The 26,184-nt window shown below is 35.3% G+C and overlaps 1 protein-coding gene across 3 annotated transcripts in view; it reads left to right on the top strand.

Annotated features, from left to right (window-relative positions):
• Positions 1–1,467: 1,467 nt before the first annotated feature.
• Positions 1,468–26,184, top strand: part of LOC126761349 (uncharacterized) — an 83,535-nt gene continuing 58,818 nt past the window's right edge. The window contains exons 1-2 of one of the 3 annotated variants that reach the window (XM_050477423.1): positions 2,015–2,402; positions 25,216–25,622. The gene's annotated coding sequence lies outside the window, so the exon portion shown is untranslated. The other 2 variants (XM_050477422.1, XM_050477421.1) reach the window with 2 other exon arrangements.

Genomic DNA, 26,184 nt, shown 5'->3' on the forward strand with positions numbered 1-26,184 from the left:
TTGTCGACAATAATGCTGTTAAAGCGCTGAACCAGCTGAAAAGTAGACGCAAAATATTGCTGTGAGTTGTTGCGATATTGCCAGACTGCGTGTTTAGCTTATTTTGTTAGAAATATTAAAATCTTTCTAGGAAATGAAACAAATAAAATATTTTCATTAGAACTTAAGCAGATTTTTTACTATATTATTTTTTAGTTTCGATTTGCGGCAAATTTTGACGCGGTTTCTGTTTTAAAAATACATTTAACTATATTATTATATAAAAAAGTTCAGAATGAGTTAGTGTACTTTGGTCTGTTAAAATTCAATTATTTATTCTTATTTATTCTATCAATTTAAGAAAAGCGCAAAGAAAAATTGTTTTCACACTATGTGTTCCCCTTTACCTCAAAAACTAACCTTTATCAGTCCCTTCTAGGTATTTCCAATAGTATATGCTTACGTATATTATTTGGTTATTAGCCAAAAAACTTTATTTTTAGTCTTTTTATTTAGAGCTACTAGTTTTCAAGAGATTACATGGGTTTCCTCAGGTAAAAACAACCTTTTTCCAACAAATTTTTTCTCACATCAAATGTAAAATATTTTATTAGAATTTTTTATTGTTACAAACACACTCTATTAAAAAAGAAATTCCGAGATTTTTGGAAAACAATTATTTTAAACTCGGCTATAGAGACACTATTTCCGGTGACTCCTCTGAAAAATAATACGCGTTGGCAGGATAACTCCTTACAGGATCATTCAAAGTGAAAAATATATGTTTTAGTTAACCTTTACTTGGACGAAGAAAAAAAACTGAAAATTGAATTTTAGACAGACATTTTTACAAAAAATTAAAATTTCAGTGAAAATTTCGCGACCTTTTTTACAAATAGTTGTAAAAACCCATCGAACAAGACTTTAAGGATTGTATCTCAAAAACCTGTGTAAAATTTCATGAAGATCGGTTGAGTAGTTCTCGAGAAATCTTGCCAACCGTCTTCAATAACACAGTTTCGAGAAAACCAGTTTAAAGACGGTTTTCGCGGGCTGTATCTCCGAAGCTATTACTCGGATAAACTTGAAAATTTAGGACAATATTCTAGAGTTGTTGAATAATTAAATAAGTCAATAAATAAGTTGGATTTTTGAAACTCGTAAGCCCAAGTAACCCTTTAATTGAAGGTTTCACTCAAAATTTGAACCGAAAAATGTAAGCAAATAATTTCAACAAAAGTTTGATCTACAATTGCGTGCTTAATCCAAAAACCAACCAGTATCAGGTTATGAAACACTTCAATGACTTTCAATAATGGCCACATCACAGCTGGCATTATTTCCACTGCTTAGCGCTCACCAATGCCGCTCCACGTCAGTTGCGCTCAGTTCAACGATTCTGACGTTTACAGTGCGCGTCCCAACAAGCCCCTACTGTGCGCTGTTGTGCTGTTACTCACTGTTTTTTGGCGAGCAGTCTTAGCGCGGCACGCCATTCATTTCGGTTTCAGTTGAGCAGCATAAACGGCGCACGTTGGACGCTTTTCTTTGCGAATTTTTCAGTTCGACAAACGCGTTTTCTGTCATTTTCAAAGCAAAAATCAAGAACAAAAACACAGTGTTGAAGGTGTGTGTGTGCGCGCGCGTGTGTATGTGTGCGAATACAGCGTTGAAACGTCGAAGAAACGCCAGCGAGTCGTGGAGAACGTGCCAGACACAACAAAAAATATTATAATTTTTTTTTTACTTCTTGTGCTGTGCTGATTTTTAAGTAATTCAAATTGAAGGAAAACAGTTGTTTTTGCATTTTGTGTTTTTTTTGCGTATTTTTCTTACGTTCTGCTAGCGTGTACGCCGATTTTCGTTCGCTACAACACACGGCAAGTCAAGTTTGTTTGTTTGATGCGGAATTTTCATTTCTTACAATTAATAAAGCATGATCAAGAAATCGAAATCAAATCGAGTGTTTAAAAATAAATACGTTGTGTGTCCAAAAATACAATAAATAAATGTGTTACGGTGAGTGTCAGAACGTCACATAACGTTGGCGACGACGTCGAAGGCAGCTGGCTGGCTGGCTGGCTGACGTGAGTACGGCCAAGCAAAGCAAAGCAAAAGCAGTTACGTAAAGAGTGGAGAAGTTCATAAGGTGTGCGAGTGTGTGTGCGTGTTTTTCTATGTTTGTGGGCATATCGAAATGGTTACAAAACAAGTTGTTACGCCCATTGGCTAGAATTTTCCGTAGAATTTGTTCAATTTTTTCGCCAAAACACGCGTAATTTTCACCAGTGAAATTGTAGTGAAATTATTTGGAAGCCAATTTGTGCCAGCAGCTGGTAACAGCTGTCGTGGCGTTCCAAAATATACGTGGGGGCGTGGCTGTCTGCTATCAAAATGCTGTCAGCAGTCGCTTTCCCGTACAGGTGAGTCACAAAATCGTTAAAATTAATTAATTAAGCTTGCTTTATTGCTCAAAAAACACTGAGAAAAAATTTATATATTTTCATAATTACAACTGTGTATTATGCAAGAAGCTGTGACGCAAAATTCAACTAACGCGGGTTCTAAGAAAAAAGACGAGCACCAAGCAAACCCAGTTATAAAATCACCTCATGGCAAATACACAACACAAAAGCACACATAAAGTCAATGCGCCGCTCTTTTGTCAATGTGTTGCACACAAATTGTTGTTGTAGCGCGCTTTGTAGGCGCTCTGTTTAGCGCAGTGCGATTGTGAGTGCTGTGAGAATGTGAGTGAGTAGCAAAGAACGCTTTGTGACATCCGCATGTTAAGCGCTGACTCAGTGTTGGCAATCAAATTTTGTTTTCATAACCACAATATCACAGAAACAAGTGGAAAAAGTGCAAAAATCCGCACGAAATGCTCTTAAAATCAGTAACAGTGGCTTTACATGCCGGCTGTACAGCGCACTGTTAAGCAGCTGTTAGGCTGCTAATTCATTCATTTGCAATAAATGAGGTTAAGCATGTTTGTGTGCATCTCTCTCTCTCTATCTCTCTCTTCTGACATTGTGTTTTGCGTCTGTGAAAGAGCGCTTGTATGTCATCTGTGTTTATGCGCGAGCGTTTGCAGGCGTCAATTGAGCGCAAAATATGCTAATGAAAAGCAAATAAACGTTGCGTCAAGGAAAAAAATATATATATACATGACAATTTAAAAGCTAAAGCAACGCTAGTGTTTGCTTTGTCAACACACGGAACTCAAAGAACGCCAAAACACTTAACAACATTGTTAAAGCGCGAGCGGCATGGGAAGAACGCTCGCTCGCGTCGACGAGCAAATAGCCAAAAAAAAAATATTGAGAAAAAAAGAAAATTAAAATATAACAAATAACAAATAGAGAAATAAAATTAAACAAATAGAAAAAATAGAATAGAAAACAACAACAAAGCTGCATAGAAATTGTGAGAACGCTTATAAAATGCTTACGTGTTGTTTATATTTTTAAACAGCATTACTAAGCGTTATTTTGCCGTCTTCGCTGAAAATTCACACGAATCACAATATTTATTTTTTCAGCGCTGACGACCAGCGCAGAGTCATTGGTGAAAATTTCCCACATATGCGCCGACATGGCAGCGTTTTCGCTTAGACAAGTGCGCGCATTCCATTTTAATTGTGTCAATGTTTGACAGCCAAGCAACAACTGCCTCGTTTTTGCTAGTTTTTTATTACCATTTTTTATTGTTGTTGCTGCAACAACAACATTGCGCTTATTTCTTGGCCAATGCCGCCACCATTCGACCAGCAAAGGCAAGACACGCGGCCGTTCCGCGCCAAGCCAGGCGCGCTCGCTCTCCTGCACGCGTAACGCGCACTGCTCCTCCGCGCCAGTTACGTAAGTATAGGCAGGCTGGCGTACGCGCGCTTAACTGAATTAACGAAAAAAAGAAAAGTTAAGAAAAAAATCGACGCAGCGCTCAATTGTGATGCGTAATCGGTGGCACATCTAACAGCCGTTTAGCGTTCGCCTATCTAGCTATCTAGCCGCATGCATGTGCGCGTGTGTGCGCCAGTATCCATTGAACTGAGCGGAAATGGTTATGTGTACGCATATATGGCGACGTAACACACCTTTGTTGGTTATGAAATGAATGCAAAGTAAATAAGTTGTTGTATATTTCTGCTATTTTCTTTTGGACTGACGCCACAGCTGGGAATCAAGGCGTGTGATTGACCTTCAAAATTTTATATATGTATCTTTGTTATAATTTCTTTTAGATTGAAAATATGTATGTTACAAATAAAGCAATTAATTTCTGATTTTCTCAGCGCAATTTCACGAACTTGAAATTACCAACACGCTTATGAAATAAGTAAATCTGATGCAAACAGGCAAAAAGTGTGTTAAATTGTGAAATTATTGCATCGTTGTCATTAATACAGAAAGCTTTTGTGTGCTTAGGGCCAAAGGCCTTTGCAGGTCTTCTGAGAATTAATAGTAACTGCCATTGTGTCGCTGACTTCAAGTGCTCGCTATAGGAGCGCAAAACTGTAAGAGTTCTTAGCATGAGTAGGCTTTTTCCGATCTGATTTCATACCTCATACATATGTATATTAGAATAGATAATCATAATTTTATGAGGCGTGTGGTAAATGGAGCAAAATGAAGCTAAGTTTAGATTTAGTTGCTCAGTCTGCAACTCTACAGAATCTCTATAACGAGCACTCATTAGACCAAAAGGGAGCCTCTACTCTACTTAGAAACCGCTTTCATTCGACGCTGATCAATTTCTGGATGACATATTCGTTATTATACTTATATGTAATTTATATGTGTGTACTTTGGTAGAATCATAATCAGTTGATGTGCACAAAATACGGCATTGTCTTCTGATTGAGTTCATTTTCCGAGTTTCATTTACATCATATAGGAGTTTTACTATTTTTAGGAGTTTATTATATAAAATTTGTTTAAGTACCGCAACGGACAGGCGTTCTTAGTTGGCCAAGTGAGATCCCTGAGACCTCATAACTTAACCTAACCTTTCGGTTACATTTTTGAAATAATAATATCCGAAGGTCATTCACAATTTTTTTCATTATCGCTAAATTTCTATTCGACGAACATTCTCTAGAGATCCTATTACATAAAAAAGTCGCTGGGGAGAATAAAATGAATCGTTCGGTTGTGAGCAAGGCTTTTCTTCAAATTTTATGAACGATATGTTCAACATGTTCCCTTGATATCATTAGCGTGGAAGCCATGTCGATCAACTTCATTTTTCGGTCCTTCGGAAAAATTTTGTGAATTTTTATGCCTTCACTACATATAGACACTGTTCATTGTCCACGGTACTTATATGACCGATTCAGAACTTTTACCCTTGGAAATGAATGCTTCATCTGGCGGAGAAACCGGATGGAACAACGTTTTGGTGCTTTTGGGTTTGGTTTTTTTTGTATATATTTCCTTTCAAAAGACTCTAACTTTGACATACTCCAAGATGGCGTAGTGAATTACGCTTAAACTGCTAACTACAGTACTTTGTAAGCTTGTGTTTCGAGATTAATTCTCTACAAAATGCCTTTAACCGATCTCTAGTATACCTTGGTACTTTGTTTCCATTTCACTTGTATGTCTAATGGTCTGAGATACGAGGTAATTCAGCTTTGATCCAGTAAAGGCAGATTATTCGAGAAGAATGTGTTGAGATGATTTTAACACTTGCTCTTTCGAACAGCTAATGCTTAGTTGAGTTTCTAGCTGTACCTATTCTGCTAAATATCCTGCAATACCGCTATGGTAAGGTACCCAAACTGTGCAATCACGAAGTAACTCGATGCCAGAAATAAGCAGTCGAGACCTCAATCTCGAGCGCATAATCGTGTTACAGAGCAGTAGATCTTTAAGGACAGTCATGGAAGACGCTGCAATGATCGGGAACCCCGAACCTGCTGTTGATAGCTAGATCCCAACGGTACACTCACTTCTCGAAAGCTTTGATCCATCAATAAAAAAATCAAAAAGAAAAAAATAAGAATAAACTACAAAAGCACATTTTCGAGAAAAACGAGTTTAAAGACGGTGCCTAACTAGCCTCAAGCGCACAAGTTTTCAAGGCTGTATCCTCGAAACTATTACTCGCAACATCTTGGATTTTAGGACAATATTCTAGAGGCGTTGTAGAATTTAATAAGACATTAACAGCTTCATAGATTTTGAGATTAGGTCTAATGATAGAACACTGTTACAAATTCAGATCTGGTGACGCCCTCTCGAAACAAATGGTACGAAAAATGTATTTCCGAAATGTAAACAAGAAAGATTTGAGAAAAACACAAACAAAGATGATTCAGTAGCAAATTCAATTAATTACGTAAGCAGAGACACATTTTCCAGCACCACAATTTTATATACATAAGTGAATACCGGAGAATATTGAAATCATGCAGAAAATCCTAAAGGAGAGCTTTTTTCAGTTTTTTGTATGCCAAACACACATTTAAATAAATCTATTTCAAATAGCTCTATACGAAAATGCACCACTTCCATACATACATACATATGCGTATCAATACTGCCATCTTTCACCTCCGCAATAAATTGTCGATTTTTATTTTAGCTCTTCAACAATATATGTACATATGTATGTATGGATGTATTTTATTCACTTTATTTTGGCATTTTTCCTTGTTACGTTACTGAATTTATGTTTCATTATATAAATCAACGCAACTATATGACATAATTAAACCCATAATCCCCGCTACCCTTTGCCACGAGCGAAATACAAATGTAAATAAAGCATAAAAGGAGTGACGAAAATAAGCACAACAACACATAAGCATACACATATCGACATTATTTTTGTACGCCACCAACACACACACGCACTCAAGGGGGCAACATTAATAACATAACAGCGAAGGCGACGGCGACGGCGGCGGCGTCAAACATTTGTAGGCCACTTTCGGTTATACAATCGCGCTCGATTACGCCCAATAAATTTGTTGTTGCTAACTGACGGCTGTTTATTAGCCGCTGTTCATAAGTAACACATGCACTGCAGTGCATATGTGTAGGTGAATATATGTATATGTGTGTGTGTTGGTGTGCTTGGTGGCTGCCCTGATTTGCTTGATTAGCGGCACATCTGCCGCGCAATTGTTCTGCGCTGAACGCTTTAAAATCATAAAATTATTAAATTCATAAAACCACATGCGGATACAACAACAAAAACATATTTGCGATAAATCGACGCAGAAATGGAGGTGAATATATCCCAGCTGCAAGCTCAAGCAAAGAAAATGATTTCCATCACTCTGAAAGCCATGAGGAAATCCGAAACAAAGCGACGAAAAAAGCGAAAAGATTTTTGAGAAAAATGGCGTGTTAATGACTTTGATGTGCGCCAATAAAAAATTGAAGCATTCGCACGAATGTGAAAAAGGCAGAAAATGAAATAACAACGCAGAAAAAACAGCTCAACTTGATCGGTCCAAGTCAGCGGCGAGTTCACGTGTGGTGTGTGGCAAAATTTAATTAAATGCTATAAGCGTTTCAAATGCCGGCGCTGACGCACAGTGGTGTGCATGGGGCTAAGAGTTGAGATTAATTGGCACTTGCAGTTATGTAATAGTTAGTAGATATAGTAAAAATAAATTTAATAATTTTGCATAAGATTGATGGTTCTATTTAACACATTGTAGTTAAAATGATCCGATTTAAGTCAAATTACACTGCTTCATTCGATAACAGACATGGGTAATATTTCATTGGTACTAAGTCTAGACTATAAGCATAGCATATGCATATGCATTTAGGAGGCCCAAACAAGCTTCTTTATTCAAGAGTCACTATCAATGTACATATATCCGTATAAGATGGCGTTGTTCTGATGGACGTCAAGTTCAAAAATAGCTGAATTAAAGAATCTACACTTTCGTAACTTATTCAGCTTGATAAAAAGGCAGCTGAATTCAAAAATTGGGGTTTTAGAATATGGCAGTGACATCTGAATTATAGTATTTTGGTTTTCAGCACTTATTCAGCTCAACGTGGTGATAGCAGATAAGAATTACAGAAATTTTGTTTTTCAAAACTTTTTCAACCTGAAGCATGGAGAGTAAAATTAAAGAATATTTACTTCCAAGTCATATTATGTTTAGGCAATGACAGCTGAATTAAAGAGCATTGGATTTCAGCATATATTCAAAGGACAACGAAGGCTGAATAAAATAATATTTTCAGCAGATCATATATACCAGTGTTTAGCTTATATATTCAAAAATATCCTGTGAAATCGGCGTTTTTCTCGAAACGACATTTTTCAAATTTGCTGACATTATAACTCAACAAGAAATTAACCGATCGACTTCAAATTAAAACTGGATATAGTTGAGTACATTTGCTAGACAATAGACTACGATCTTTTTGATCGGCTGAAAATTGTCAATTTGGCATTAAAAAAACGACAATTTTTTTCGTAAAAAAACGATTTTTTTTTTTTTAAATGGCGCGATTTTCTTAATTTTTGATATTTTTCAAAGATCGTAGTCCATTGTATAGAAAATATATTTAAGTTTAATAAACATTTTGAATTTTTTTGTTTCAGCACTATTCAGCCGGAATCATGGTGATAGCAGATGAGGCACTTTTTTTTGGCACTTCAACAAGCATGACAGCAAAATTACTCCGTTATTTTTCAATATTTTTGTAAAAAAACTTTTTTAGTATAGCTAAAAATATACTTTATTACGTCCATAGAACGTCGAAACATTCAATCTAGTACTTTCTTTTAAAAAAATTCACGAAAATCGCCTAATTTTTCATGCGTCACACTGGTATAGCCCCTTAAGATAGCTGAATTAAAGTATAGTATATTGACTTTCAGCATATATTCAGCTATATGCAAAAAAGCTGAATTAAAGAATATTTGATTTCAGCATATGTATATTCATCTAAAGTCATAGATAGCTAAATTAAAGAATATTGGTTTTCAGCACATATTCAGCTAAAGCTATAGATAGCTAAATTCAAGAATTTTGGCTTTCAAAACTCATCCAGCTTAATTATAAGATAGCTGAATTAGAAAATCTTGGCTTTTAGTACATATTAAGTTTAAGACAATGCCAGCTGAGTTAGAGAATGTTGGCTTTTAGCACCTATTCAGCTCAAAATAGCTGAATTAAACAATATTGGCTTTTAGCATATATTCAGCTAAAGATAACGAGTAGCTGAATAAAAGAATATTAGCTTTCAGCATATATTCAGCCAAAGAAAAATATTGCTGAATTAAAAAATATAAGATTTTAGCATACATTCGGCTAAAAAATATATTAGTGAAGCTAGAGTTTTTTGTATTCATTTGAACTAAGGACAATCATAGCTTATTGCTGAATATCTATATCGGCTCAATACAAAAAATATATATCTCGTAAAATTGAATATCTGTCTGTAGTCTGTCATGTCATTATCGCATTTATATCTGATTACATCAAAAAAAATTACACCACTTTTTTTTGATTATTAGAAATTTTCAAAATCTTCATCAACTTCGCTGCACGGTGCCCACTCACTAGCCGCTGGTGGTGGACGCGCTACACATTAGCTGACTGCAAAAGTAAGAGTGAAATGAACTGAAATCAAATAAAAATTAAATAAATACATTGCTGCGAACTAATAAAAAGCTAAACAAAAAGTATATGTATGAAATTAAATCAAAAATCAAATAAAACAAGCGAACAGTGGAAGGGGTAATCAAATAAATGAAATGAGTTGTTCACTATTTGTATGTTTTCGACATTGAAAATAAAAACCGAAATGAGAACTTCGGCGAATATACATATATATGTATATGTATATCTATATATATATAATATATATATAAGAGTATATAAGTATGCTTCAATATGTATCTACACATTCCTTGTTATGTAGTTCTGCTGCGCGTACGTGATTGTCGGGCAGGAATTGTTATGAAATCGGCACAACCACACGCACACATACACATACATACCTACATTAAACGACAAGTCGAATGAATTAATTTTATAACTTTTGCGTTGCGCGCACAGCAAAGCAAAACGACGCAAGGCAAGGCAAATCATATCAAATCAACTTAAACCAACTCAATTCAGCATTTATACAAATGTTAGGGGACTCGGCGCGGTGACAGCTAGAACTGCGGTGGAGCGCGCTGGCTGCGGCAAGTAGAAGGCGCGTCGCAAGACCCCGCCGAGTGTGTGCCGGCGCACTTGAGCAGTGATGCCACGCTATTGAGTGATTGCTCATGCAAATCTGACAACGCACAGCAACAGTAAAAGCGCTATAACAACAGCAACAACGGCGGCAGCACAAATCACAATAATAGCATGAATGACAGATCTCGTTGCGTTGCGAGGCGACCATATGTTGTTCGATTCTATTTCGATTATGCACCGCGAACGCGCGATTAATCATAAAAAGTCATTCAAGGCAGCCAACCCCGGCAGGCAAGCAGGCGAGCTGACGGAAAGCAGGCAGGCATCGCAACAGCTGCTCTTACATAATTCCAAGTGCGCTACTTGCCGCTCGCATCGCTTGGGAATTGTGTAGCAAAACACATACAAGCGCGCATGCATGCAATTGTATATGTGTGCACTGTACGTGTGTGTGAATGCAGGCGCTGTTTCCGTGCAGCTATGCAGTTATTTCGACAAGCGCGCTTACTTGTGTGGGTGCAAGCCGCGCGCGCGTACTTATTCGTGTGTGTGTGTAGTGGCGCGCACGTTTAATGCCACTTGTCACCGCTGTGAAATAATCAAATAGCGCATTCGTGCAGTTGCCGCGGATGCCAATGAGATAATCATATTTTCTTGTTGTCTAACTCAATGATTTCATAAAGACCCTGAAATTGGCTTCTTAATTTGTTTGTTTTTCTATTCTTCTGCTGTCGCATAATGCCAAACTGTTGGATATGTTTTATAAGCTAATTTAAAGAATATGTTCGTTGGAGTCATTGCAGCGCGTAATCAGGTGATACATAACTTTTGGGAAGGCAAGGATTTGCAGAGAACTCTTTGAAATATATCAGGAGATCTATACATGTCAAGACGGGAATATAAGAAGAATGTTTTGAAAGTACACTTAAGTAGGTTCACAAAGATATTGGTTTAAATATACTGTATATACTTAGTGTGTGGCAATGAGAGCTGAATTAAAGATTTTTGGCTTTTAGCATTTATTCAGCTTTATGTGATGATAGACGAAAAGAATTATAGAAATTTTGTCTTTCAAAACTTATTCAGCATAAAGCATGGAGAGCTGAATTAAAGAATATTTATTTTCAGTACATATTAAGCTTAAGGCAATCACAGCTGAATTAATGAATATTGGTTTTCAGCTTATATTCAGCTAAAGACAATGACAGCTGAATTAAAGTGTATTAACATTCAGCATATATTCAGCTTTAGATAAAGAAAGCTGAATTTAAGTATATTGGTTTTCAGCACTATCCGGCTTAAGACAGCTGAATTAAAGGGTATTGGCTTTCAGCACTTATTCAATTCAAAATGAAAATTGCTGAATTAAATAATCTTGAATGAAAGAACAGCCGAAGTCAAAAATATTGGCTTTAAGTACATGTGTATTTAGCGTATGTCAATGACAGCTAAATTAAAGAACTTTTTCTTTCAGCACCTATTCAGCTCAAAATGGTGATGAATGATTAAAATTATTGAAATTTTGACTTTCAAAACTTATTCAGACTAAGCTGAGATATTAGATTTCAGCATATGTCCAGCTTAAGATAGCTCCTTTAAAGAATATTATATTCAGCTCAGGACAAAGATAGCTGTATTAAATAATATTTTTCTTCAGCATATATTCAGCTAAAGCCACATAAAGCTGAATTAAAGGCTATTGACTTTCAGCATACATTCAGCTAAAGACAATTAGAAAATACCCTGTGTACGGTACAAAATGAAGCAAAAGCGAGTTTTTTCTAACTTGCAAGTTGATATAACCCCTTCAGAGTCTTAAAAATTCTTGCCACTTTGTTTTACAGTTGAGAAAAATATGTATAAGCATACATATAATCACGTGAACAATAAAAATTTCTGAATATAATAGGTTTTTTGTGTTGTTTTTTCCGACAAAATTCCTGACATTTGTAAATTTTTCGACGCTGAAGTGTGTGTGTTTTTTTTAACGAGGAGAAAGCATCGAAAGCCTGAACCCCATATCAGTGTGGAACTTTAATTCAAACTAAACCTCCTACTGTCTTATACCGATCCCCCCGGTACCACCGCCAAGTATAGGTTCAGGAGAATGATTGAGTATTACTCATACTTACGTACGTGATGATCCGAATGTATTCGGTAACAAAGAAGGGTGGTGTAACACCTTAAATGCACTTTAAAATCAAGAAATCAGCTCTCAACAAAAATAAATAAAACTTCATACAGCTGCAAGCAATTTTCGAAAGGAAAAAACACTTTCTGTATCCTTTAACGGAAGCATATCTCTACAGTATATGTACATCTCTCATCTATCCATTTTAAGAAAATTTCCAGTTTCGGTCATATCAGTTTAGGTTTGAATAACAAGAAATGCAAATTCAGACATGTACAAAGTTGATAGCGAAAAATTTTCTAACCAACTGTCTGCTGGCTGTAGAAAAATTGCAGTGCAGAATTTCTGCTTACGATTTCTATGTTTAATAATTAATATTCAAAATGAAAAAATATATTTGACACTACTTACTTTGTCTTCGTTTCATTATCATTTTATAAAAAAAAAAATAATATTTTAAAATATTTAAATTTTTTGGTTTTCAATTTTATTTGATAATGTTCATCGGGTCAAACCAAGTATTCATAAAAAACTTTTTCGCCAACAATACCCCAATGTGTCCACTAAAAATCAGAACACAAAGAAATTTGAGTATTCCTAGTCGTAAAAACTGAGCACCATAAAAGAATCTTAATCAAGATTGACATTAAATGCTCACACATTTCCTTTATTCTTTGATTCTGCCATCCATTGTGACCGTAAGAGGCTGCGCATCTAATTGCCAATGCCATAAATGTTGATGACTTATCCGAATCTCCGTAGAATTGCGCATAAATAGATTACATAAACCGAAAATCGCCCGAGTGTGGCTGACATCATGTGAGTTATGCAGTAATTTTAGACAATACCACAAATACTTGGCCAGTATGTCAAGGCTCGGCAGGCGCGACAGGCCGCTGCGGGCTGTGCGAAAACTGCGTTGCCGCCATTGTACGCCACTTGCCACACACACACATAAACACACAATTTAGGTAGCTTTGTATGTGTATACAGATGCACTTGCGTTCATTCGGTTACATTTTGGCTTCCTAGAAGCGCGCGGCATGTAATGCAATGCCGCAACGCGTTGATATTTCAGCTGATAAACGCTGACAGGCATGCCAAAATTAATTTATGTAAGAACAGTTGTATAAAGCGCGGCGATAGCTTGCAGTAAATGTACGAGATTACTTGCGAATTGAGGAGGTAGATATGTACATATGTATGTATAGGTTTCTGTGATTTTTATAGGCAGCACAAAGCTGCGAAAGGTATGTGCCAACTAGGTGTGTCTGTTTGTATGTATGCACGGCTTATTATTGTATTTAAGTTCGTCAATGCCAGCGCAAAGAATACGAAGTGCATCATGCATTTATGCGCCAGCTAAATTTTGATGAGAATATCAAGCAAAAATAAATGCATAAACAAATTAACTGAAGCACAATGAAGTGCCAGCCGCAGACTATAAGCATACATACACACATATGTGTACGTATGTATGTATATTTGCAACTAGAAGGAAGCAGAAATGCCAAGCAACAAGCTCTAGTGCCTTGCATAGAAATAAATCTATTAATATTTACGAACAGCAAGGCACTTAAATCTCCGCCTGTGCGTGTGTGTGTGTGAAATTGCGTTGGCATTGTTGTTGCATTAATAAATATACAGCTGCATAATAGTGGCCAGCTTTTGTTATTGTTCAGTTGGTCGCAGTAATTGTTGTTTTTGTTGCTATTGCAATTTTGTAGCTTTTTATATGTCAGCATGCATGTATACTTATGTGTTTGTGTGTGTTGGTTGGCGTCCACGTAATGTGTTATTGAAATTGCATAATATGATTTCAACAAATTTCTTTATTCAATGCAAGGAATTTTATTCGCACACACACACACACATATATACACAGCGCGCTACGCTTATTTGCAAGTACGCCACTAAACTGTTCATACTTACAAATGTATATACATACAAACACACATATGGTATATGGGGACTTGCAATTCACAAGCTTGTAATGTACACTTGTTCTCGCTGCACGCCGCGATTGCGAGCGTTTAGATTTGCAAATAACTGCATTTATTGTATGCAAATATATACATACATACATATATATATACATATGTGTGTATGCATGTGTATGAGTAGAATCGTAAAATTCTATAATTTTCTATTTTATAACTGTTGCGTAACAGTTTTTTATTAATACATTACACAAATACAAACAAACACAGTAAGGCATGCACATTCTCACATGCTCGCACACACACTTACACATACATATATGGTACATATGCAAGCCAACTGCACCTTTAGCGCTTTGCACGCCAAACTACCCACTCTCCGCTCCTCCATGCCACCGTAAAGGGCAGCTTAGTAGAATTTATTGTTTTTGTAATCTCATTAATGTTGGCGCTATCTCGCTGTGTGGGTGTTTGTATGTGTGTGAGAGTGCCTCATTTGTATTGTGCTTTTTATACCCCTAACAGAGTGTATTATGTTTGTCACGAAGTTTGTAAAACCTTGAAGCAAGTATCAGAAACCCAAGAAACCCTATAATATATGTACAGCGTGTTGAACTGAGTCCACTTAGCCATGTCCGTCTGCCTGTCTGTTTATATACATATGTATATGCAAACTAGTCTCTCAATTTTTGAGTTACTGATCTGAAATTTTGCGCATGTTCTTTTCTCCACAAGAAGCTGCTAGTTTATTGGAACCGCCGATATCGGACCACTATAGCCTATAGCTGCCATACAAACTAAAAGATCGGTATAAAGTGCTTGTATGGAAAACTCTGTCTTTTGACAAGTTATCTCCGTCAAATTTTGCAAGAATTATCATCTGAGGCCATAATGCAATATCCGAAGAAATTGTTCAGATTGCACTACTATAGCATATAGCTGCCATACAAACTACCGATCAAAATAAAGTAGTTGTAAGGAAATTATTTTTATTTGATGAGATATCCTCACCAAATTTAGCACAAATTATTGTCAAGTGCCACACTATAATCTCCGTGTAAATTGTTCAGATCGGATTACTATAGCATATAGCTGTCATACAAACTGACCGATCAAAATCAGGTACCTGTAAGGAATACATTTTCATTTGACGAGTTTCCTTCTAGAAATTTAGCACAAATTATTGCCGAGTACAATGCTACAATCTCCAAACAAATTGTTCAGATCGTACCACTATAACATATAGCCACCCTACAAACTGATCAAAATCAAATTTTTGTATAGAAAGTTTATTTTATTTAGAAGGGTATTCTAGCTTCGCTGCAATCGCAGTTAACGTTTTTTTCTTGTTCTTGTTATTGTGGCTGTGCTGTTATGAGCGATGTTATTGACTTGTGTAATTATCAATTTGTGCAGTGCCAGACAAGTTTGTTGCTATTGTTGTGCTGCTTGCTATTTATACGTATTTACCATTAGTTGTTCACAGTTCGCTGTTGGCTACTCTCTATTTGTCATTACTCACACAAATGCATGGTTGGATGTGTGTTTGTGCTTACATTTTACTATCTTATCGCGCTTTTTTCACTTTCTACTCGTTGGTTTAACCGACTTTGTGTTGGGTAACTCAATAGAATTTTGAGGTTGTTCGCAAACGCCACAGCCGAGGAAATATTCTAAGTTGAGCTTTCAGAAGCTTTAATTTGTGTTGGAAAGCAAATTGTGACATAACAGCTGTGAGATTTAAGTTTCTAGGTATTTCCGCATTCTTTATCATTTTTTGTGAAAGTTTTGTGTTTTTAGCGAAACATAAACGCGTTTGTTTAACCTAGATACATATGTGATCGTCGAGGTTAAATTTAAAACTGTTAACTTAAACAGACTTCTTATCAACAAATTGTTGTTTCTTTTAAGCATACACCAATATAGATTGTATGTATGTTTAAAAAAAAAAACTCCGAAAATTTGAAAATGATCAAGAAATAGTTTCAGAGTTTCAGAAACATCAGTGTGTTTGTAAGAATTTTTTATCTTAGAGTATTTGGCTCTTCTGTTTTTGGAGTAGGATTTCGCTCATGATTTTGAATAGATGATTGGAAACTTGAATTTCGCATGAAATCATTGAAAGACGGTTAAAGTGTTATTAGAAGATAGTTTTCACATCTACATACCGTGCTCAAGATTTAGATGAATTAAGGCAAGTTTGAATGTTCCTAAAGTAAAAAAGATTGGTTATTGTAATTTTATTTGGATTTATGTAAAACATATACAAAGTTATTGGTTATCGAACCACATATGTATATCTTTAATTCTCGATATATATCCCCATTTGCTTACACATTGAGAACAGTAACTAAACATAATATCTTTTTTATGTTGAAAGTGAGTCCGTCGAGTTTGGGCATACAATTTTTATTAGATATCCGTTAAATAGAATGTATGATGCGATCTTGCCCTAAGCAGAAAACTCTTAACTTCACATGGGCTTATTGAAGGATGACGTTAACATTATTACTGGTCTAAAGAGACTCTTTTCACATCAACTGTTCTCGCAATTTATGAGATGTTACGATATTTCATATTATAAATATTTAAAGTAAATGAGCTTGGGTCAAGAATTTTTGTTCATATTATATTTATCTGAAATATTCCGACTGCTATTTTATCAATGCACACAACCAAATTTACAGTGTGGACAACAACCCACAGAGTTGCATTTCAATTTCATCTCCATTTAAATTTGATTAAGAATTAATGTAGTAAAATAATATTTTTATTTGTTTGGTAAATTTATTTAAAGTAGAGCTTTAATCGTCCGTTTCTCGATTGATCACTTAACTCTTGTACGAAAAGGCTGTTAACAGACTGTCAACCTTAGACCGATAAAGCTTCTAAGCCTTCGAAAAACATGAAGCACTCTTAAAGTGAAGATAAAATATATCCAAGTGAACAGTTTTGTTGACGACGAAGCACATCCAGTACGGCCATCAAAATAAAGGAACTGGTGCTTAAGAAAGTTAATAGTCAGAGATAATACATGCATCGCTGGAATATCGGAAGGATTAGTGAAAACCATTTTGAAAGGTCATTGGGTCTAAGAAAAGTGAAAGCATGATTGGTTCCAAAATCACTAAATTTTTTCGAAAAACAACGTCACGTTAACGTCTGTGAAATAATGCTTATCGACTACCAGGATGTCATGAATCGTATTACTACTGGCGATGAGCCTTGGATCTATGCTTACGACCCGGAAACAGAAGATCAATCGGCCGAAAATCAGGGCAAACATATAGCATATAGCTGTCCCCATGTCAAATCAAGTCAAAATTCAGGGTTATGTTGACAGTTTTTTTCGATTATCGTGGTGTGATGCACTCCGAACTCCTTCCGACCGGCCAAACTGTCAACAAGTAATACTATTTGAGTAATATGTGTCGTTTGCGCGAAGCTATTCGTAAAAAGAGGCCGGAATTATGAGCCGACAATTTTTGGTTTTTGCACCACGATAATGCGCCGTCGCATACTGCATTGATTCTTCGTGAGTTTTTCGCCAAATTTTCATTCAATATCATGCCACAATCACCGTATTCCCCTGATTTAGTTTCTGGCCATTCAGCAGATTCAAAAAATTGCTCCGTGGAAACCGTTTTGGGCCAATTAAAGACATTTAACATGAATCGCTACGCGCTTAGAAGCCATTCCGGGGATTCACTTTAACAACTGTTTCGAGAATTGGAAAAAAAAACATTGGCAGAAGTGTTGTTAAAACAGTTGAGTGTTGTTGTATAATACATACATATACAATTGTGCAGTTTTGAATATTATAAACACGTAGGAATGCTTCTATTATTGCTTTGTCGCTCACTCAGAAAATTGATCTCATTTCTATGATGACTCAAGGAATATGTACATGTCAATATGCAAGCATTTACATTTGATATGCATACAGTTCTGTTACCAACAGTGAAATGACTAACTTTAAACATGTAGTCATTTTAGGATGCTTTAGACGCTGCTATATTACAAATTTATTAATAAAGTAGCTTAAAATGACCAACTCAATTTAATGCAAGCAAGATTCCATATCGCTTGAGAGATTCAAATCTTCAATATCCGAACAGTGATATAAAGAATATATGCCGAGTCGAAATTTCACCATTCCAAACTAATAATTTCACTAATTCCCTCAAATTTTCTCTTCAGTCGAAATAAATAATTCGTTGGCAAATGCATACAGCAGTTCTTACGTGACGTAGATCACGTCACAATATTGATCACAGCTGTAGCTTATGAATGCGTTCTCCTTCTCGTACTTTTGAACATTTGGTTCTGTTGACAGCGCGTCGCTGCTGCTATTTGCCTGCATTTGACAGCTCCAATGCCCAATCTGTATTGCTGTGTTGTTGTTCGTTGCTTCGCATCGCGCACGTAGCCACTATAAGTGCCATAATAATATTACAACAACGGCATTTGTGGTGGGTGCTTTAGTGGTGTGCATGCCATAAAATATGTGCAATCAAATGAAAACGAATAAAATCGAAGCGTACGAAATCTGATCGAAGGTGTTTACGGGCAAAGATGACAGCGATAACGGTATGTGCTGCTATGGGAGGCATTTATGCATCTTATGAATACACAATACAAGAGTTTATAAGTGAATATGAATGCTTATGTGGGTCTAGTTAGATTTCATTTAATTTTGAGAACATTTTTTTAAATTTCTGAGTAATTTTTTGCAATGGAATTTGTGCAAAAAAATTTTATTATTTATTTATAATTTTTTTTTTGTGTTTTTTAATAAGCTTTTCCAAACAACTCCTTTAGAAGTATGTTAAAAATATATCGATAAATATCTATTTTTTTATATTAGAAGTTCACGCAAGTGAGGAAAGTTCTCTGAGCGACATACACTTGGTAGTGGCTAGAAACGATTAATGTACATATGGCTGAAGCAGCTAAAGACTTCCGTTCTTAGACCAAGTATCCTCAGGCTAGCCTAAAAATATCTGTTTGAAGGCGAGCTAAGTGAGAAGGCGAATCATCCCTCTCCAGGGTTGTGTACTGGGTTTGGCAGCCGCCACTTAAAAAACATGTATGAAAGAATCAAAACAGCTTCAAATGAGAGACCTCTGATAACGACCACTACAAACGGGTTAGAGATTACAATTCAAGGTCATATACCTGGAATGTCCGGAGCCGATTTACGCGACAAGGACACCTATAGCAAAATGTCGGTGACCCTATAAAGCTTATACTATATGAATATGTAAGAGACCAGCGTGACGAACTATATAAATCGATTTAGCCATGCTTGTCTGTCTGTTCATCTGTGTTTCTGCATATAGACGAACTAGTCTCTCCAAGTAGCTGCTCATTTCTCGGAATCTCCTATATCGGACTGATCAAATTCCTTTCATGGAAAAATTTTTAATTTGTATACACTCTCCGAACATATGTATAGCATATAGCTGTCATACAAAATGACCAATCGAACTCAAGCCCATGTATAGAAAACTTTTTTATTTGACAAGGTATCTTCAAGAAATTTTTCAGGGATTATCTTTAAGGTCACGATAAAATTTCTGAAAAAATTTTTTTATCACTATATAGCATATATATGCTTCCATACAAACTGATCGACGAAAATCAAATTCTTGTATGGAAACTTATTTATTTGTATAGGGTGGGTATAATAACCCCGTTTTGACTCCATTGTTTTACATATCGTCAACTAAAATGCTACGACACGTCAGCACTTTTCATAAGTTTACAGGCGAAGGAAAAACGATATAATAAAAACCACTAATATTGAAACAAAATTGAGTTTTGGTTATAGAATGGTTATGGAATGGTTATGGAATGGTTATATATGGGTTATATTATATTATATTATAATTAATATAACAATATTATAATTTTTGTACTACATTTTCTAATCGAATCTCTATCATCATAGCCAAAATGAAATTCATACTCGCACTCACATTCATATTCATACATACACTCATACGCATCAAACACGCGCTTAATAAAATACACTAAATCAAGTAATATACATAAATAAATTGCCATTCATTTTATATTCAATAAAAGATTCTTAATTTTTCATTTAATTTTCGAACTGCGAAACTTAATATTCACTCAGAATGATGGACACTTTGATGTTTGGCTAATACTATTTTCACACTTTGCTTTCTTCGAAATGTTTGCATGCCCGCTGCTGACTACTTAAGCTATTTGTACTAGCTGCGTGTACGCTGTCAGTCTATCATCAACTCGCAGCAGTGTGTATGTTTGCGTGTGTGTGAGTGCGTTTGTATTAGACACCCGGCAAAAGTTTTTGTTTACATAACAATAGAGGCAAGCGAAAGAAGGAAAATCACGGCGACAAGCAGGGCAAAAGCGAGACAAATGAAAACACAACAAGTTCAGAGTCAAAAAGCAAAGCAAAAAGTTGTGAAGCAGAAACAACAAAAACCAAAAAAAAAGAAATAAAAATAAAATGCTTAACGCTCGCTGCTCGGCATTCTCTTTAGCGTTTGCCACTTGGCTTTTTGGGTTTCACAAATTTGTTGTTTGCTTTTGCCTTTGTTTTGTTGTTGTTGTTGCTTACACGTATGCGTGGTTCTCAGCTCCTGAGTAGTTTGCATGCTTATATGGGGATGCGCCCTCCACAAACTTGTCTGGATTCATTAAATATGCCATGTGTGTATGTATACTTTAGTTGTGTATGCTTTGTGTGTATATGTATGAAGCGCCAAGCTTTCTTTGTACTATATATGTATACATATATATTTTGTACAATCAGCTCTCTGCTAAAAGTTAATGTTTGCGCAAAGGCATATTTTGTGCTCCTAATGAGTTTACTACATTTTGTTTCCAAGAATTTCTGATAAAATCAGTATATACATACATACTTGTATATAGACTAGGGTGTCCCTTATTTTGTAAGTTGATGTTTTTTGCAGGCGCCTTCTTTAATTTTCTGTTTTCGCCATGAAATCGTTTTATTTTTCCTATATAGTTTATCAGAGGAGAATTCTCATACCTTAAATGAGCTGCTCCGCAAGGAAGGAGTAGGCAGAGAAAGGCCTTGGCAACAACTACAAGACATGCATTAGTCAAGTTCCTAAAGGTGCGTTATAACCTCCGCAAGTTTAAATATGTTAACAACCTCCTTAGGGACAAACTCAGGCTGCTTGCCGCATTCTACGCTGACCACTGCAAGCTCAAGAAGCACTTACGTATATAAAAAGCGCCTGGCTTCTTGTGCAAATTACAGGTTCTGCGGCAAGTGGCCTGAAACTCCAGCATACCTGTTAATTGACAGCGTAGCAGTCTGCAGACGTGGGATGAAGAACCTTGAATACATGTTTCCAAATAGGGATCACATCGCCTCACTAGCACCTGGGAGTATATTGGAATTTATCAATATCAATATGTGACTTAGGAGAGAGCACAGTAGATCTAAGGTTGCAATGCAATCCTCATTTATTTATCTTATCTTATTTATTTTAACTTAGCATTTTTCAAGCCTTTGTATTCAATTTTCTTATCTCCGAAACAGATAACTCTAGAATCCTGAATAGACAATATTCGAATACAAAAATCACGCCTCTACAGAAAAGATCTCATTAATTTTGTTCATAAAACCTTTCTCTTGAAAGTTATGCGCAGTTAGAATTATACATATGCGTAAGCGGGCTTTACGCTAATAAAGATACCTCAAACGTATTGACCACTCTTGCAAATTTCTTATAATTTCTGTGTTGCTCATACGACATGGCACTCCACTATTCATAGTATAATTTTAACTAAGTATAACTTTTTAAGGAATAATTTTAAGCAAGAAATCATTAAAACCAATTTCATAGAACGAAAAATTCTGTATAAGAATATCAACTTTTCAAAATTGCAACTGCACTTTTTTTTATCAAAAAATTCCATATTTTATATCAGGAAAAAAAATGATTTAGTCATAAAATAAGAATTCTTACGTTTATCCTTTTTAAGCAAAAAGTAAAAAAATTAACTTGGCGAAAAATGGACACCTTAATGAATATAGAGATTGGCATATGTATACATATATATATTTCAACTAGACTTAGCTCTATGTGCTCATTAATAAAGCATATATACTTACAAATATATGCAAATATTTATATACATACATACATATGAGCATATGTTACATAAGTACCCAAAAATATGCTTTACTTCAGCATTTACACCCAAATATATACATATGTATGCATAGTATGACCAAATGCCTTCCTCAAATGTCAAAATACTCACTTCGGACTTTTCACACCTTCATCTATTAGTATTCAAGTATATGAACATGTAAATATGTATTTTTCTTTCCTAAAATTTATGCGACTATCTGCCCAATTATTTAATTTATATTTTTACCGAAGTTCGAATATTATGCATACATACCATATGTGGGGTGTATCCGCCTGCGAGATGACTCGCGATGACTCCTGGCAATATAGATAAGAACTTGCGAAATATGCACACCGTTAGAGAAGAACCGAAACACAGCAATTTGAGCGTAGTGCGAACGTGATTCATTTCGTGTTCAAATTACTAATGAAAGTGGCTTTTATTTCATAATGTTGTTGTGCAATTTCCGATACTTAAATTTTATTGCGAAATTAATTTTTATGGGCTGTGAAATGCGAGTGACTTCTACTAGAGAAATTAGCACACTATTGCTGAACTTTGAATTAATTCAAATTAGACTCAAACTAGGCAAACGGATTTCGCTGAAACAGGAATGGAATATATGCGTTGAAAATAATCATTTTTAGGATCAAGTCACAGAGACCCGAAATTGTAGTAGTCCACGAAGTGGCAAAAGCACGTAGAATATCCGAGTTTATGTATAACTTACCAAGAAATGACAAATTGGAAATATTCTTCAAAACTAACTCGAAAATGGTGTATACTGGCGTTGGCACTTCAAAAATACCATCACTAGAAACTTAGTATTAAGAAGTGCTGATAGTTCCAAACGAACTAACTGGTTCTAGACTGGTTTTATAACTAATTATATCATAAAAGATTTCCAAAAAACCGGCAGTTTGAGTACTGCGCTTATAATAATTGCTTTTACGACCCAATTTTCTTTTTCTGCAAATATCCAGTGAGCTTTCGAAGACAATTCGTTTCATAACCAGAACAAGTTGGTGTGTAGGAAAGGGAAATTTGCCCTTGGTCCCTCAAATTTTGAGATATCGTTCTGAAATTTTGCACACGTTTTTATCTCCTTAATATGCTGCTCCCTTGCCGGAACCGCCGATATCGGGCTACTATAGCATATAGCTGCCATACAAACTGAACGTCAAACTGAAAATCAAGTCTTTTTATGGAAAACTTTTTTATTTAAGGCGATATCTCCATGAAATTTGACTTGCGTTATTACAAAATACAACGCTATAATCTCCAAATAATTTTTTTCAAATCGGACAGCTATAACATATAGCTGTCATACAAACTGAACGTTTAAAATGAAGTCTCTGTATTGAAAACTTTTTTTATTTAAGGAGATATTTCCACAAAATTTTATACAGATTATTTTTTAATACAATATAATAATCCCTGAAGAAATTTTTTAAATCGGACAGCTTTAACATATAGCTGCCATACAAAGTGAATATTGAAAATAAATTCTTTGTATTGAAAACTTTTTTATTTAAGCAGATATTTCCACCAACTGTATAACGCTGCAATCTCTAAAGATTTTTTTCAAATCTGACAGCTATAGTATATAGCTGCCATACAAACTGAACTATCAAAATCAAGTCTTTGTATGGAAAACTTTTTTCATTGTGACGGATATTATTGTTTAATACACATTTCACTTCGTCAAATTGTATTATCATACTTCTGTTATGGCATAACAGTATACTACATCCTTGTCATTTTTACACAAAACATGCAAATGCACAATCGCCAGATCTTTTAATAGTCTCTGCACTAATCACTCGTCGCTCGCACTTAATTGAGCGCTCTAAATCAACTAATAAAAATAAATTGCTATATAAATAAGTTTATAATAATAGCCGCCTCGGCTAAATTGGAATCTGGCACCGCATGAACTCATGACACGACGCTGTCGCTGTTGCTGTTGCTGTTGCTGCCGAAAGACCGATTGCTAATTATTTAATTTACTAAATTTGAAGCAACAATTTCTTGCCAACGCTGTGCTGTGTGCCATTGAAATCCGCTTCGCAGCAGTGTAAGTGTGAGTATGAGTGGTGAGTGGTGTATGTGTGTGTGCGTGTCGCAAATATTTGCGAGAAATGAGCGTGATTATATGCGGTTGCACGTAAGCAATTAGCGGCGTTTTTAGTTTAGTCAGATCAAAAGCGAAATGTTAAAGAGAATACTCAAAGGCACATTGTTAAATAATCAACCATGTGTATGGGTGTTTGTGTTGGCTTGTGAGCATGTGTGGCTTGCTGGAAGGCGGATGAGCGCAATGGCTGCGTCCGCTTGAGAGAGCGGCGTATTTGTATTTCATAACGGCATTGCATGCACATGTGTGCGTAATTTCATTGAGTATTTTGTAGCGGGGAGGGGAGGAGAGTGCGCGTAACCAAAACAAAACCACGGCGCGCTCACGCACACACTCACAAGCAAAAATATAAACAATTTCGTGATTGACTTTGAATTTGCGTTTGAATTTGATTTTGCCTTTGATATTTTCTTTTATTCAATCACTGTGAGTTGCTCTTTGCGCTCTTGTTCTCACTTGCCGCTCGTTCTCTTTCCTGTTACGGCATTTGCGGCGTTAAACTGCCTTGCGACCCATACACGTGCACGCTCGCACGCACGCACACCCTGACCAAAATACGGTTTTGTGACTTTGCTACGAATACACAGTTGTAATTATGTTTGTAGTTGTAGCACCAAAAGCAACCTCAACAAATGCCACCGAAACTGAAACAGCATTTTATAACGTTACGTAAATTCTTCTTCTCCAAACATTTCAGAGTTCAAATACGGCGCTGAAGTCGTCGGAAGCGGACGCATCAACTCCAGCAGCTGGACAAATTGGCCGAAAAATAAATTCACCACAATTCCAAATAACTTCAATAAAATAACGGTGAATTATTGCAAAACAACAAATTCGTATTGTGTGCCAGCGGTTTTGGTTTTTGTGCTTGATTCAGTGTTATAAAAGAATGCCAATTGTAATGGTTGATAAGTGTAAAAATCTATAACAGTATTACGTAAAGTACGTGTTACGTCTTCATGCGGTGAAAAAAGGCGAAGAAATTACGAAAATTTGTTATTGTTTTCAATTGTTTAAGAGTTCAAAGTGTAAGCGTTTTGAGCTTAATTTAATTTAGCTGATATGAATTTGTGGAAAACCGTTTGATAATACTTAAAAAAAAATGTAAGGAAAATTTTTATAAAAACTGAAAATAAACGTGCAATGAATTAGACCAACAGAAAGTGTGTGTTTTTTAGATAACCTGATTATTTGGTGGATTTTCAATTATATTTTGAAGAAATAAAAATTGCGTTTTGTGTGATATTGACATTACATAAATAATGAAAAGCAAAATGATGGAAAGATTATAAATAAAATGAGCTTAATGTTGAGAAATTTACAAAAGATTTTGGAATATTCACTTAAAAATTATTTAAAATATATGTGATAAAATTTTATTGAAAATATAATTATACAATTTAATAAAAAAATTTTTATAGCAAGATTTTTATTAAAAAAATTAATAAAAAATAATTCAAAAAAATTTAAAAAAGTTAGATAAAAATTTGATTGAAAATTTATTGATAAAAGTTAAAAAATAAAATTTTATTGCAATATTTAGAAAAAATTAAAAAAAAAACTTATGAAACTTTTATTGAAAGTTTAATGATAAAAGAAGATATTTAACATGTTTTGCAATACTTTTATTGAAAATTAATAAAAAAAAACGACAAAATTTAAATAA

This window comes from Bactrocera neohumeralis, chromosome 6 (assembly GCF_024586455.1).
Source record: "Bactrocera neohumeralis isolate Rockhampton chromosome 6, APGP_CSIRO_Bneo_wtdbg2-racon-allhic-juicebox.fasta_v2, whole genome shotgun sequence".
Taxonomy (NCBI): domain Eukaryota; kingdom Metazoa; phylum Arthropoda; class Insecta; order Diptera; family Tephritidae; genus Bactrocera; species Bactrocera neohumeralis.